This window comes from Barbatula barbatula (genome assembly GCF_947034865.1).
Source record: "Barbatula barbatula genome assembly, chromosome: 2".
Taxonomy (NCBI): Eukaryota; Metazoa; Chordata; class Actinopteri; order Cypriniformes; family Nemacheilidae; genus Barbatula; species Barbatula barbatula.
Genome location: NC_136767.1, coordinates 28,966,654 through 28,980,948, shown reverse-complemented (window position 1 = coordinate 28,980,948; position 14,295 = coordinate 28,966,654). Strand labels below are relative to the sequence as shown.

The 14,295-nt window shown below is 37.2% G+C and overlaps 1 protein-coding gene across 1 annotated transcript in view; it reads left to right on the top strand.

Moving 5' to 3' along the window:
• The first annotated feature begins 9,111 nt into the window (after window positions 1-9,111).
• tnca (tenascin Ca) overlaps window positions 9,112-14,295 on the top strand; it is a 37,207-nt gene continuing 32,023 nt past the window's right edge. The window contains exon 1 of the mRNA XM_079450964.1: window positions 9,112-9,253. The gene's annotated coding sequence lies outside the window, so the exon portion shown is untranslated. The remainder of the gene's footprint in view (window positions 9,254-14,295) is intronic.

Genomic DNA, 14,295 nt, shown 5'->3' with positions numbered 1-14,295 from the left:
CACACGGTTTGGATTAAATAACATCTGCTATCAAAGTACAAAAAGATGCCTACAATTTTGAAAGGCTATGAAAGTCAAGGTCATGACCTTGTGGTTGTAACTCTTTTGCTTTGGTTTGAAAGCGGAGGTCGTGGGTAAGGTCACGCTTTCTTTGGCTCTTGGCTGTGAATCTGCTAGATAATCGTAGAAAATGTGCACAAATTATACTGGCTATCTTTCTAAAATATTAATATTTTTATCTCGCAATATTCGGACTAAAAGCTACATTCATTTATTATGTTAATGAGGCATCTTTTCTAAACAATCGTTCGTTCGTCTTTCAGCTATTAAAGAGACAAATGAAATAGATAAAACGGGCTTTGTCGTGCAGGAAGTTAGATTAATTACAGAACGATTGTACATGTTTTTATACAGTGTTGAGTGTCAGGAACGTGAATGAAGAACCCAAGTGCAGGCAGACACAGGGATGAAGGGGTTAACACCAGGACTTATAATGAATACAAAACACAAAACAAAAGCCCACAATGGGGTAAAAGAACATACAAGAACTGAAGGAGGACTTAACTATAAAACACGAAGACTGAACCGAACACTCACAAAGACTAGAATAAACTTAAAAGTAGCTTTCAGGACAAGACTTCTAGGACAATAGACAAGGCTTCTATGACGGGGTAACAAGTACAACGAACGAGCACAGGACAATGAACACGAGGATGTTTTAAAGGGGAACAAACACAGGATAATTACTAAGGGGCAGGTGAAGGTAATGAAACACTAATGGGAAGGCTAACGAGACAAAAGGGCGGGGAACACCGATGGGACACGAGAAAGCACATGGCAAGTCAAAATCTAAACAAAGCCATGTCTTGCTCACACAATACCTAAGGCTATGCCATGACTCCGCTGCAAGACCAAGAATAAACATGACATGATAGCGGAATCATGACAGTTGAGTGGTTGTGTTTTGCTACGGTATGTGAATAGTTTTTATAGGTTTAAAAGTTACATCCCTAGATATTGTATGGCTCGGGTCGCTCCTTCAATATAATTGTATTTTCCAAAGAATGTTTACATTCAGTGGTTGAATATTAAAGTCATTTACCTCTGAACACGAGAGCGAGTCGAAGCGTTGAACTCCACACATGAGAGGTTTTCTGTATTAGAGTTCTCCTCACTGTTCGTCATTTATAAATATTTATTCGTGCAGCCGTCCAGTGTTTTCTCTCAAGCCTTCAGCTCAGTGTAAAGGTATGCAAATGAGAGTCTAATCTAAATACAAACTGATGCCTTTTGTCTGATAAACAGTGGCAGTCCTGCCAAGACTACAAACATTTGCGTCTTGGGTTTTTAAAGCTGTGTTTGTCAAACAGAGAGAGATTCATCGAACAATGTCAAGAACCGTCCCATGATCCAAATACGCGCCTGTACTTTGATTCTTTACACACAGAAAGACATTCAAGTGAAGTTGATATGACCTGATTTAAATTTTTATTATAGTTCACGAACTGGTACAGATGAAGCTGACGTAAGGCATGGGTCTCATCTCTGAGGCATTGGGGCTGTTTAGATCCTCGCAAGGGATTCCTTGAAACTTAGTCACGTACCTCAAGGACGTATTTGCAGAAATATTCAAACATGCGGGTGAATGTTTCCTCTGAGCTAGAATGGGCGAATTAAAAGGATTTATTTGTGTTTGCATTGCTAGATATTTTCCTGGATCTGTAGTCCTTGCTCCTGGATTTTTATAATATCTACATGCTGTATCACAACATTTAAACGCGTCTTTGGGTTGGTTGGTGTGGTATTTGTCCCGCCCCTTGTGCAATGCGATTGGATTGCTGAGTTAAAAGTTTCATTGACAAGCACAGCAATCTTCAGCCCAGCAATTTAAAAAACACTTGTTTAAAGCACTTTTTTTTGCAACCTTTGCTTTTACATTTACATTTAGTCATTTAGCAGACGCTTTTATCCAAAGCCACTTACACAGAGAACACGGAGCTTTAATGCGATGTGTCATACAGGAGCAATAATACAATCATTTTTCAGGTTGTCTGTTATGCAATTTGACCATAATGCACCGCAGCTCATAATTTTCTCGTGTAGAAATTTCCTCGAACTACCAGTTTCATTTCATTGAATGTCAGGCGCCCAAACAAAGACTTCGATCCGTGGCCAAATGAAATCTAAAAAGCAGACGTTTCCCATTCGATTGTTTGGTTCAAACATTCCATGTCGGGAAATCCTTCACATCTGTTTCTTCTGCCATCAACATAGAATGATTCTCAAAAGTCAACACACAACACTATGACTATTATAAAACGTCTAAAATAATATCGATTTTTTTAATCTATATTGCAGGGGGGAAGTTACATTGTATCTGTATCTGTTACATTGTGTCTGTTACGTGACTTGAGGACGTGTTTAAAAGGTACAAGAAATGGAAAAACGGTTCATTTACTTTTTTCTTTGTTATTTTTAAAGATGTTTCCAGGCTCAAGTGTGCGATTATATAACAGTCTATGAACTAAAGGAACGGGTTGCTCACTTCTTAGCAATGATCAGAATGCAGTGAGCTTAACTCAATGTCTTTATAGTGTGACTTTAGGAAGCATTTCTGGGATTACAGTGGCTAAATAAAATAGCAAAAATACACACTGGATTTATATTTCTGTTGAGCATAATTCAACAGAGGGGTGCCTGTAACTCAAGGATGAGTGGTTGCCAAGGAAACATGGTTGCTAACATTTTAGTGGTTTTCTGTGTGTATGGTTGCTAAGTTGTTCTAGGTGGTCAGTAGGGAATTTCCATGTGGTTGCTAGGGTGGTCCATCCTACTCAGAATTGCAAGAATTTCAGATGAATTAGATACATCTGAAATCCCTTATTCAATATTTTTTTTTTCCATTAGTGATTCAAACAAACTCTGAGCAACAGTAATAGTGATGTTAAGCACCAAGAAGATTTCTTTATTGCTCAGAATTTGCTCTTTCATATAAAATACGAAGTCAAAATTTTATTTTTATATAAAAATGTATCTGAAATTAATGTAGATTGTCGAGGTCAAATAATCTGGATTTGGTTTAATTTGATGAGAAATGTTTCGATTGTGGAAGATCGAGATCTTCAAAAATGTTGACTTTTCAATTGCAGACTTGACAAATCTGAGCTCAGTCTCTTCTGAAATTAATGACGGACACATGTCTGACATTTCTGACTCTTTTTCTCAGGAGAGATCTCTGAGACGCAGATGAGATTTAAATTTTAATTCGCTCCCCATTTAATCTCACTGACATCTAAACAATGAAGATGTTTTCAATATCTCATTTGTCATTTTTCTTGTATTTTTATGAAGGTTATCCTCTGTAGACAGAAGTGCAGATCTCATTTTTTATTATTTAAAGTGAAAGAGCACATTTCTGAAAGACTAGTGTGCCTTTATAGAAATGCATCTTACTATATTCTTTTTTTTACTCTGCGAATCTTCCATTGCCATTACCGCCCAAAACATTTCTTGAGAATTTGTAATCGTGACAGAGTTCCTGTATGTTTTGTTTATTTGGTCACTGCCAGACATGTTGGAAGTGAACATCTTCTCAGAAACATCTTGGGTGGTGCTGATGTTGATGTGAGAATGTCCAGCATGTGATTTAGTCATGTACTGCACACTCATCATCCCAGGAAACCACAGCACTGTGTTTGGAGCGAATCCTTAAAATATCGATAAACATACATTTTGGTGATCTTCTTGTAAAAGAGAGAAGGTTTGAGTGAAGGTCACCGAGATGATTAATGGCTCGTCTTTCTCCTTCTGAAATACATACGGTATGGCATCCATAAGCGTGTGTGACTGTCCCTGTTGGGTCAAGTGTATCTTTCCTGTCCCGCTCCGTCACGCTGCTGGTGTATCTGGAATGTGTAAAGAACCCAGCGGACCGTCACTCATTTTGAATTATCTCACATAATCTGTTTCCATTTCTCAACAGTCAGGGAACTTTGCAGTGAACTTGGTGTAACCTTGTGTCATTTATCACTGTCTGGTGCCCTGTCTCAATAGGAAACATATCACACATACGTCATATTTCATCGTTTTCAGAGTAATGTTAATAGAAGATGTGCATTTTAAGGGGATACTGTATTTAAAAAAGTACAAAACTTTTGACTTCCAACTTTGAAAATTGGCCCCCTGCTTGTCAAACTACCAGAGACAGAGAGATTGAACTAAATCTATTTAATCTTACTGGCCAGAACAAAATTTGCATGTAAATATTGCATGAAACAGTTGCACTAAAATCTCTAAAAAGTCTGTTGTTGTGTAAGGTATAATGTACAGGCAGGCGGTTGTTATGGCAGAAATAAGCCCAGACATTGTGATCAGGACCCGACGGGAAGTGAAGCACTTATTACACTACTTCTTGGCACATGAGAAAAAACTGGACATAAAACGTGAATTAGACGTTTTTATTAGCTAATTTTTACCGAATTCACTCCTTCCTCGAGGAAAAGCCGTTTACTTTCTGTGATTAAGGTAAGAAACGACATTCAGATGTCAAGAACAGGCATTTTGGTTTTATAATTTGTTAATATAATGTCATATATATAAAAAAGCAATTTTTATACTTTATTTGTCCAAACGTTTGTCCGGATGATTCTAAAGGATATTTTTTTGTCATTTAGATGCTATTTGTGTTTGTGTAAAAAGGCACTGAACAAGAGTCCGTTTGGATCCGTAAGGTTTAGAAAGTCAGATAGGATTTGGGGATCCGTGATGTTGCGCGCTCAGAACCGCCGGATGAATCGGAAGGTGCTGTGGCTGTAGTCCCATATTTGTTCATGTTTATGTCGGGGTGACAGATCTGCTGTATGTCAAGCATGGAATGACGCCACGACTTCAAACCTGTTACTCATCCACTTCAGGATGGTCAAAGGTACAATTTATGCACTTTATTTCCTAAAATAAACTGCATGAGACACCAGATTGTGTTCTGACTCGGCATTACCCGTGATTTCCAGCATCTGTGTGTTTTGGATGGAATGCCAGGTGGACACGTCATGGATTCACGGATCTTTTGGAGACGCACACACACCGTACTTTACTCCATCAATTTACAGCTTGTTTATTTTAAGAAAGGACAACAGGTCCTGAGGAAATTTCACTGCCGGATAGATGAATCCAAGGTCTTCTAATTCGTCTCATTTTGGTGTTTTTTACAGATGAAATGCTGTTTTTCGCAATCGTTTTGTTTAGGACGCTTTAAATTGGATAATAGTGACTGGGGCCAATTTGTCACAGTTTTTACAAAAACAGTTTCAATAAATATTTCTAGTTTTGGATTTTATGTCACGGTCCGGCATAGAAAACGTCTCATACGAGTTGAAACCTCTGGAAATGTTTTTTGGCGTAAATTGTTATCGTTTTGTTTATATATTTAATTTTTCATTTAGTTATGTCTTTCAGAAGCTATAAAATACATACTGTATATGTTTATCAGGAAATGAAATATGAACAATTTACACCAAAAATATTTTCAGAGGTTTACTTTAACCTGACTTTAAATGAATGGTGTTGACTTCTTGAGCATCACTGAATGTTTCTTTCTATTGTAATAGTTGTGTATGAGTCTCTTGGTTGTCCTCAATGTAAACAGATGAATCTAAACATCATACAGTTACTGCTGGACATGAGTCAAACATACAGAAATTCTGAAAAAGCAACGATTCTGAAGGACCTAGGTTATTTTTGGGACGTGATTGTGCAGGTAACCACATTCAGTATTAATAACCAGGGGGATTGTATACTTTTGACCTGGGCGATTGTTAGAAATGTTGTTATTATTCTATATTTCGTGTCAACATTTATTTCATAAAATAATTTGTTCAGGGCGGGACTAAATTGAAAAATTCCTCTTAATTTTTCATTTTCCAGATTCTGCGAAGGGGGATGTAAACTTTTGACTTCAACTGTAATTCTGGGATTGTGACAACTAGTCCCGCTCTTTATTACATGTGTCTTTATGGCTTCTTTTCTGACTTTGCAAAGTGTGAGATTTTGTTGCATTAACATAATTTTCTGCAAAGTAATTCCTATTCGCGCCCTGTCACTGGTCTTATACGTTGTTGTATGACTTAGAGACTGTTGTTATACAGTCATCTGGATTTTAACATTGTGTTAACATTATCTGTCCGCTACTTGTATATCACTTTTTCCCAGAGAGCTAATAGATGTTTGTGTACATAGTTCTTGATGTATTCCGTTTGTTTCTTCGTGTTTGTCTCTATGTAGCAACTGCATGTTTGTTGTTCGATTCTTTAGAAACTGTGATGTCATTTCTAAAAGTGTAATTGCTCCAGTTCGGAGGTCTTAAATCGCGAGTGTGGATTGTGTTTGTGAATAGATTAACACCTTATGAGGATATGAGCGTTTGAAGGCCAATATAAATCACACGTGTTTTCACAATGAAGTTTATGCGGAAGTTTACAGGTTTATGGCCGGGCCTGATGATGTCGTGATCTTCGGCTCTGTGGGGTTTCCAGCCATCTGGGTTGTGTATGTGATCTTAACGGCCTCCATCTTCATTCCATTTCAGATCCATTATGGAAAATAAACTTGTGGCATTGCCATGCATTTGTGGTTTGGGCCGATTTTATTGGATGAGCCAACAGGAAGTGTTTGACATGCGATGACTACAGGGCAGAACTGAATCAATCCCGCACACCCTGTAACACCGTCCAAATGTTCCCTCAAACATGAGCGAATGCCAGTCTTGCCAGATAGAGTTCAATTTATGATGCCCTCTATGGTTTAGAGTTTTAGATGTTTCGGATAAATGTAAAACAACGTTAACATTAGACTTTTCTGTGTTTTGATGAAAGTGTGTTCTGTGGATTGACTTGATTTGACCGATGAATTGTTAATCACCAAACTAGTAATGTGCGCAAAAAAAATGTCTAATAAGAACTTCAACACCCATGGAAACATCGACCCTTATCCTCTGAGAAAAAAAGTGACATGTGAGTTTTTTAGCATGTGACTTTGTTTCCATTCAGATGGAATTTAAACAGAATGTATTTGAATGTAATAACAATGTATAACAGTAGACGTGGTAATTACTAACACACAGCAGATTGAACACATAATAGCTATTGTTAGTGTTACAGTAAGGCCCAGTTTGGTAGACAAGGTTTAAGGCCCAGACTAAAATGAATGCTTGAGCTGTCTTAACTCAAAATAAATTACCTTGACGTATCTTAATGTATGTCAGTACCGTTGTTTTGTCTAGAGATGCACACCAGTAATGTATATGTAAAAAGGCATCTTCATAAAAGCGACTTGAGTATCTTAATTGACTCAAGATGAGCATTTTCTGTTAAAACGGGCCTATATGTCATTTAGAATGTCGTGTTTAGTGGCATCTATGGACTGATGTTTAGAAACAGCAACAGAAGGACGTGACTTTTAAAAGGTGTTTTCAGTAACTTCCAATTTGTGGAAACCCTGGAGTGCAGATACTTAAGCAGGTTTTAATCACTATCAGTCAATAAAAGTAACTTTAACACAAATCCTAAAATGTTCACTGTAAAACTTTGCTGTAGGTTTGCCAGCATCTTACTGTAATAAGTTATTACTACTTAATACTGCTTTACTAAAGTTACACTTTGACTTTTGAGATTCAGAATGAGCAAGAAGGGACTGGGATTAGCAAAGCAACAATGCAAAAATGACATTCTTCCTAAGCATTTTTGTCTTGTTTTCTTAAATTACGATACATTTACATAAGAAAAAAAGGGACCTGAGATATTAAGTCGTGTTTTTATGAAAGAAAAATATATAAACAGTTTATGCTTAAAACAAAATTGGAAACTACTTGTAAGTCGCTTTGGATAAAAGCGTCTACCAAATGAATAAATGTAAAATGTAAATGAAATCTACAGTAAGTTAAACTTTTCCTAAATACGTTTTGAAATCTGACTGTTGTATTGCTTCAAAGAAAACAAGTTCAGATTCAATTTTAAGTATTTGAGATTTCAAGAAAGACAGAGCATCTTTTTTTGTTATTTTCACCTGTTTCTCCAGTGTTCCTTTTCCGCAAAAAAAAGCAAACAGAAACACTGTTTTTATTTCAAATTAAGGAGAAATAATGTTAGTAGTTCACAGAATGATAACACATTCTCAAATCAGAAAAGCTCATTTGAAACGGTCTCTTAATTTGTTACACATTTAGATTTAGTCATTTAGCAGACGCTTTTATCCAAAGAGACCAGGGAGCAATAAGCGATATGCGTTCCGCGGCTGTATGTTTATATATAATGATATATAATGTTGCTTCACAAAATGTATTTTACTTTATACAGTATTATTGCACCAGCACAAGAATGATATATATTTACTTCGATGTTGCTCTTTCAGGAGATTTGATAGAGTTTGTGGTTGTGTGTCATTTTAGTATCAACTTGGTTTCTTCTAAAATTCCATAGAAGCAATAAAAACATGTATAGAATGGAAAATGTATGATGTAAAATGAATATAGATCTAGATTTGGTTAAATTTGATGAGAAATGATGTACTGGTTTCACTGGTAATCAGCTGATGGCTCATACTGGTTTATCTTGAACATTACGTTTACATTTAGTCATTTATCCAAAGCGACTTACTAAGAATTCAGGGAGCAATACGCCATATGTCATACAAGAGCAATAGTACAATAGGTGCTAATACAACTAACACTATTATATGTATTTTTTTCAGCCGGGTCGTTCTGATTGAGTGAAGCTTTGTAGTTTCAGCTTGGATTAAAATTGCATCCTTATGAAATATTCTATTTCATCTCATCTCTCTATAGAATCTTATATCACACTCCAGGGGGATTATGGGTAATATATGCTGGGTGTACTGTGTAGGCACCTCAGATGCAGTGGGAAGGATGGAGAGAAAGAGAGAGAGAGAGAGAGAGAGTGTGTGTCTGAGTTCATGAAGAGGCTATTTAAGGGCAGTCCTGTATTTCGCAGCGTTCTGACTGAAGTCTCTTATGTTAAAGAGGTGCAACTCTTTCATCAGCCCTCTTTCTTTCTCGCACACATCAGCCCAGAGGCTCGGCAGGCAGACGGGCGTGTGGAATACATCACGGACGATCTCAGATCTTCCAGCACGTGGAGACGGAGGCTGCAGATCGACACCGCTGGACATCTTCAGCTTCTCAGTACAGTCGGTTCTGTCCCACCTGGATGTGATCGGCTGCGGGAGACTCGCTTTAAAGCAGGTTGGTTTCATTACTGTGTAGTTTAAACTGTTCTTTATGGAGGATGGGGGGGGGGTTAATTTTTCTCTGGTTTTGAGGGGGAAGAATGAATTTTTCCTCACTTTGGAGTTCCTCATGGAGATTCCTTACGAAGACTAATGGGATGTAGTGAGAACATTGAGAGATCCTAATGATTTTATATGTAAAGAGATGGGTTCTTATTTGAGCTTCTGGGTTTTCTTAAATGTACTACTGAAGGTGACACATGAGAAAAATCTGAGAAGTCTCTTTTTGCTTTCGGTTAGTCTCATTGATACAGTATTAAGGAGAAACACTTGAGATATTAAAGAGCATTTGTTGGTGAGATTTCATTTCACAAATCCAATGCATCACTAAAGAAAGTGACTTTTTGTAGATTAGTGGCACTTATTAAAACCAACGTTTTAAGCAAGCATTGGACAATTTTAAATCAACGCTATTTCTTTTTTTACATCTTCCTGATCTTATTGTTAATTTGCTGCAAGTTCTTGCATTTCTTTCAATGCATGTCTTTGTAATATTTCATTAAATATAAAAACTTGCTCCATCTCTCCAACGTCACTTTTCAACGGAAAATGCGGTTATTATCTTTTTTTACTTTACATTTTACTTGTTAATCTGCTTCTAGAATGGATGCAAATGTCTGTTTACGTTGATGTCATTAATGAAATGTTCAGTATTTACTGTATAAACACCTATGAAGGCACATTATTGTGCGTTCAGTGTTCTTGATGCAGTGGATGCACACTGATGCTCTATGTACGTGCATGCGTGTATACGCATATGTGTGTGTGTGTATATTTGTGTGTACGCATGTACAGTGTGTTTTTGTGAGTGCATGTGTTGACTGGTGAATGTCTCAGACCGATCTGGTTGTCTTACTTTGATGTCACCTGGCACCCGTCTGTCAGTCTGTGCATGTGTCTGTTTGACATGAGCTGTATACATCATATAAATGACTTCCCCTTATAGAACAGCGCGAACAGAAAGATATGTGGAGCGATGCAGCTGCTGTACTGTGTGTGTGTGTGGTTTATGTGGGTTTTGAGATGAAGATACATATCAAACCATCATAACTGAATTAGTGGTTCTTGCTGAAGAAAGCAGTTGTTTTATTATTACTGCTCATACTTGAGGCTAGAAATTCTAGCAATCCTTTAATGTGAAGTATTACATTACTAGGTATTATTTTGTGCTACAGACATGAACGATCCTCATATTGCGTGGAAGAGAAATATGCTGTTACTTCATTAAGAGATTTGATTTGTGGTTCTTGCTTTGTGGACAGTAAATCTACATACTGTTGATATATACAGTATTTATATATGTCATTACAGCCACAAAGCATCTATTTACTAACCATATATCAACCACATACTGTAAGTGCATAGCAACGTAAAAACCGCTCGGTCCACCGTGACAACCGCAGTGTTACCTCCTGTCAGCCGAGATAATTCCCAGTTTCCCACAGGCATCAGTCTGCTGTGATGAGAGATTCATACTAATAAATGTCTGCCCTGACAGTATACAATGATTAAATGCCAAAGATTGACATAAAGATTATTCAAAATAATCTCTGTCGCACTTTTATTGTAAAAGAAATTCTTTGGCGTTTGGATACAAGCATTGTTCGCTCAAGGGGAATTATGTATGAAATTGTTTGCATGTTCCTGGTCATAAAGCGGATGGTCGTGGTGGCGGTTTTATCCCCGGGTTAATGAAAGTATATCCACTTCATCCCAGCGGGACGTTTAAGATCAGAGATATTGTCAAGCCCCGTCTCTCCATCCCCGTGAAATGAAAAGACATAAATTCACTGAGGTCAGCGACAGACAGTTTATTGCGCTTCTGATATGTGCGGTTTCTCCTGTGGAAGGAATGCGGAGAACAGAGCGAGACCTCTACGCCTCTTTTAGAACAGCTGGAGTTTAGACGTAATGCCTTAGGGCTTCACTTAAACACACAGGGGAACATTCATTTTCTCATTCGTAGCTGAAATTACAATCTTGTTTTGTTCATGTGACAGCATGGTCTGCTCTGTGGAAGCAATACAAATAAATAGAAATGAGATGGTAAATACTTGTTGATAACTTGATAATCATTTGATGAGACGTGTGAGTTGATATTGAGATCTTTAGCTGCTGACTTTGATGTCTTTGCATAAACGAGCACCGGTTGGTTTGAGACATGGCTGAGATGTTGAGGAAATGTGGAGACATTTTTGAGAAGGTAAAGAGGTATCGGCTTCCTTTGCTTTCAATTTAATATCAGTGCTTTCTATGAGAAATGTACAACAAATGTAATCTTTGGGCAAAAAGCAAATGAATGTGTTTGGTTTTGGTGGACCATTGACGTGATAGACAATTATTCATTTCTTTTAGACAAAACTGTAGTAAAAGTTTTCAGAATTTGTATATAAAAGATCATTTTTCGAAGCTCATACCTCTTTAAACTAGATATGTTTGTTGTGTTTAGCTGAAGAAAAGAAATGCACTTGAATAAGTTTGCAAACGAAACCATATACAAGTGCATTGAAGTTGGATTGACGGTTATAGTTTTTTCCCAGGTGTTAAATAAAATAAATACCAACCATGATGTCGACTAGACAGCCGTGCAGTTAACCGTTGGTTTGTCGGCTTCGTGTTCCCATGAAGAATCTTTGATATAACCGCCTACGGCCCATAAATCTCAGAGAGTCTGGACAGGAGGATCTCAGTAGTGGACTGCGTGTGGAGTCACAGTACAGATGGTAGATTCTGATGGAAAACCTCCAGGTTTTATAAGCGTCTCTCTGGTAAGCGTCCAGTGAAGAAGTGAGATTCTGTCTGGTGTATCTGTTTCACATGAGGGAAAGTGTCACGTATTGCCTGTTTTCTGATGGTTTCCTCATCACGGGCAATGTTCTGGGCAGTTCAGTGAAACTGGAGATTTCTTGGAAGTTGCGTGCAATTGATTTGTGGAAGCGTAAAGCGTGTTTCCATCTGCAAAATTTGCTGATGTAACTGATCTTTCAGGTGAGGGGGTGTGAGTGTGTCACATGCTGTTATATCATATGTGGAAGCATCATGTGTAATGCCAGGTCCAACACTATTGAACCGTATATTTAACATCAGATTGGCTGTCGTTGTGTGATGCTGGACTGAGTAAGCCTTTAATTCAGTTTTCAGATTTTTTGCAAGCAATATATAAGCCATAGATCCTTCTTGTTACAGTGTAATAGTATGTGTATTTTAGTGAACCTTTTTTAGGGCCTTTCAGTTGATCAAGGACTTGTGGACCTCAATATCACAACCACAGACAGTCACTGTTGAACTCTCTTTAGATAAATATCCAAAATACAGCTACAAAACCTCTGAATTTAATGGATGAAAATAATGGAAAAGATGATATAACGAAAATTAAAGGTCATTCAGTGTCAACTCAACCAGAAACAAAGTGTTGGCAGTATGCAAAGTGATCCACAAAGTGATGACAAAAAAGACCATTTACTCATGGAGCCATTTTCATCCCCCATATCAGTAAGGTTGCACCATCTAGGGCCTTACAAATGTAGATACCAATAGACAGGTTTGTTATGAACAAAAAATCAAAACTGACATTTAGGTATCTTTAACGTTAATTGAGTTCAGACATGCAAACTTTGAAAAAAGTTATTTTTCTTATGTTTGAACTGTCACCATTGACATGTAAAGCAACAAAAATGGCTGAAGTCAACAGATGCTAGTAGAAGATGAACCGATCTATGTGGAACAATAAAATACGAATGCTGTCGTATTTTCAAAGTCATTTATCATCCGCTATAATTTGTTCCCAAATTTTACAGGAGCTCCAACCTTGCCCCCTGGAACGCGAGATCCAGGGGCAAGATTGGATCCAGATCCAGTCTCCTTCTATTGCATTGTGATTGGTCGACACTGGATCCAGTCTCCTCCCACTGCGTCTTGATTGGTCGACATAGTCATACTCATGTTGTTGCTCTACCATTTACGTATTGATCATCTACCACATTGCGTTCTTTATTGAGGACCATCTCAAATACTAGGTGAAATTTGTCCATCCTCTGCATATTTTATTGTATTACTCAATGAATATTCGTCTAATATATTCGTTTTTTATATATATTGACATTCATCACAATTTAGGTTTGTCTTACTTAAAAAAAAAGATAAAAATGGACACAGACTGACTATATAGAGCAGGGGTTCTCAACCTTTTTAACTCCACGGCCCCTCACTGTATTCAACAATATTCAAAGGCCCGCTCACAAAAACTCAAGATTTCTACCCAATAATATATTTCAGAGCTTTACATGAACTGGAGTGTAAAATGATAAAAAATTATTTGGTTTTGGGTTGTTTTAAAATGCTCATTTTGTCTAATTTTAAACTATAGTCGTCCTGAGGAAGTCCACTGGGGCTCCCTTGTGGGCCACGGAGGCCCTGTTTAGAACCACTGACACAGATTAACAGAAAGATGTTTTGATCAATTCATAAATCAACAGCATATTAATATTTGTGCTTTCCAAAAATATTGTCTTTTACAATGAAACATAAGCCCTCTGTGAGCTAGAAAAGCATGTCGCAATGAGCAAGTATCCATCAAAGTCGTGCGATCGCCCACTGACAGAACATAAACATGTGTGTGTGTATATGGCAAGCCATTTTGTCATTTAATCCTTGACGTTTACTAGTATCTATTTATAGGCTACTAGTACTTATTGTTTAGTTACTAGTAACTATTCCGTTAGATACTAGTACTATTCATTAGATACTAGTACCGAAATATTAGATACTAGTGTTTATTTATTAGATACTAGTACTTATTCATTAGATACTAGTACTTATTCAGTAGATACTAGTACTTATTCATTAGATACTAGTACCTAAATGTAGATACTAGTGCTTATTTATTAGATACTAGTACTTATTCAATAGATACTAGTACTTACTCATTAGATACTAGTACTTATTCTTTTAGTTACTAGTGGTTTTGTGGACCAAAGATATCCTTAACATAATAGATAC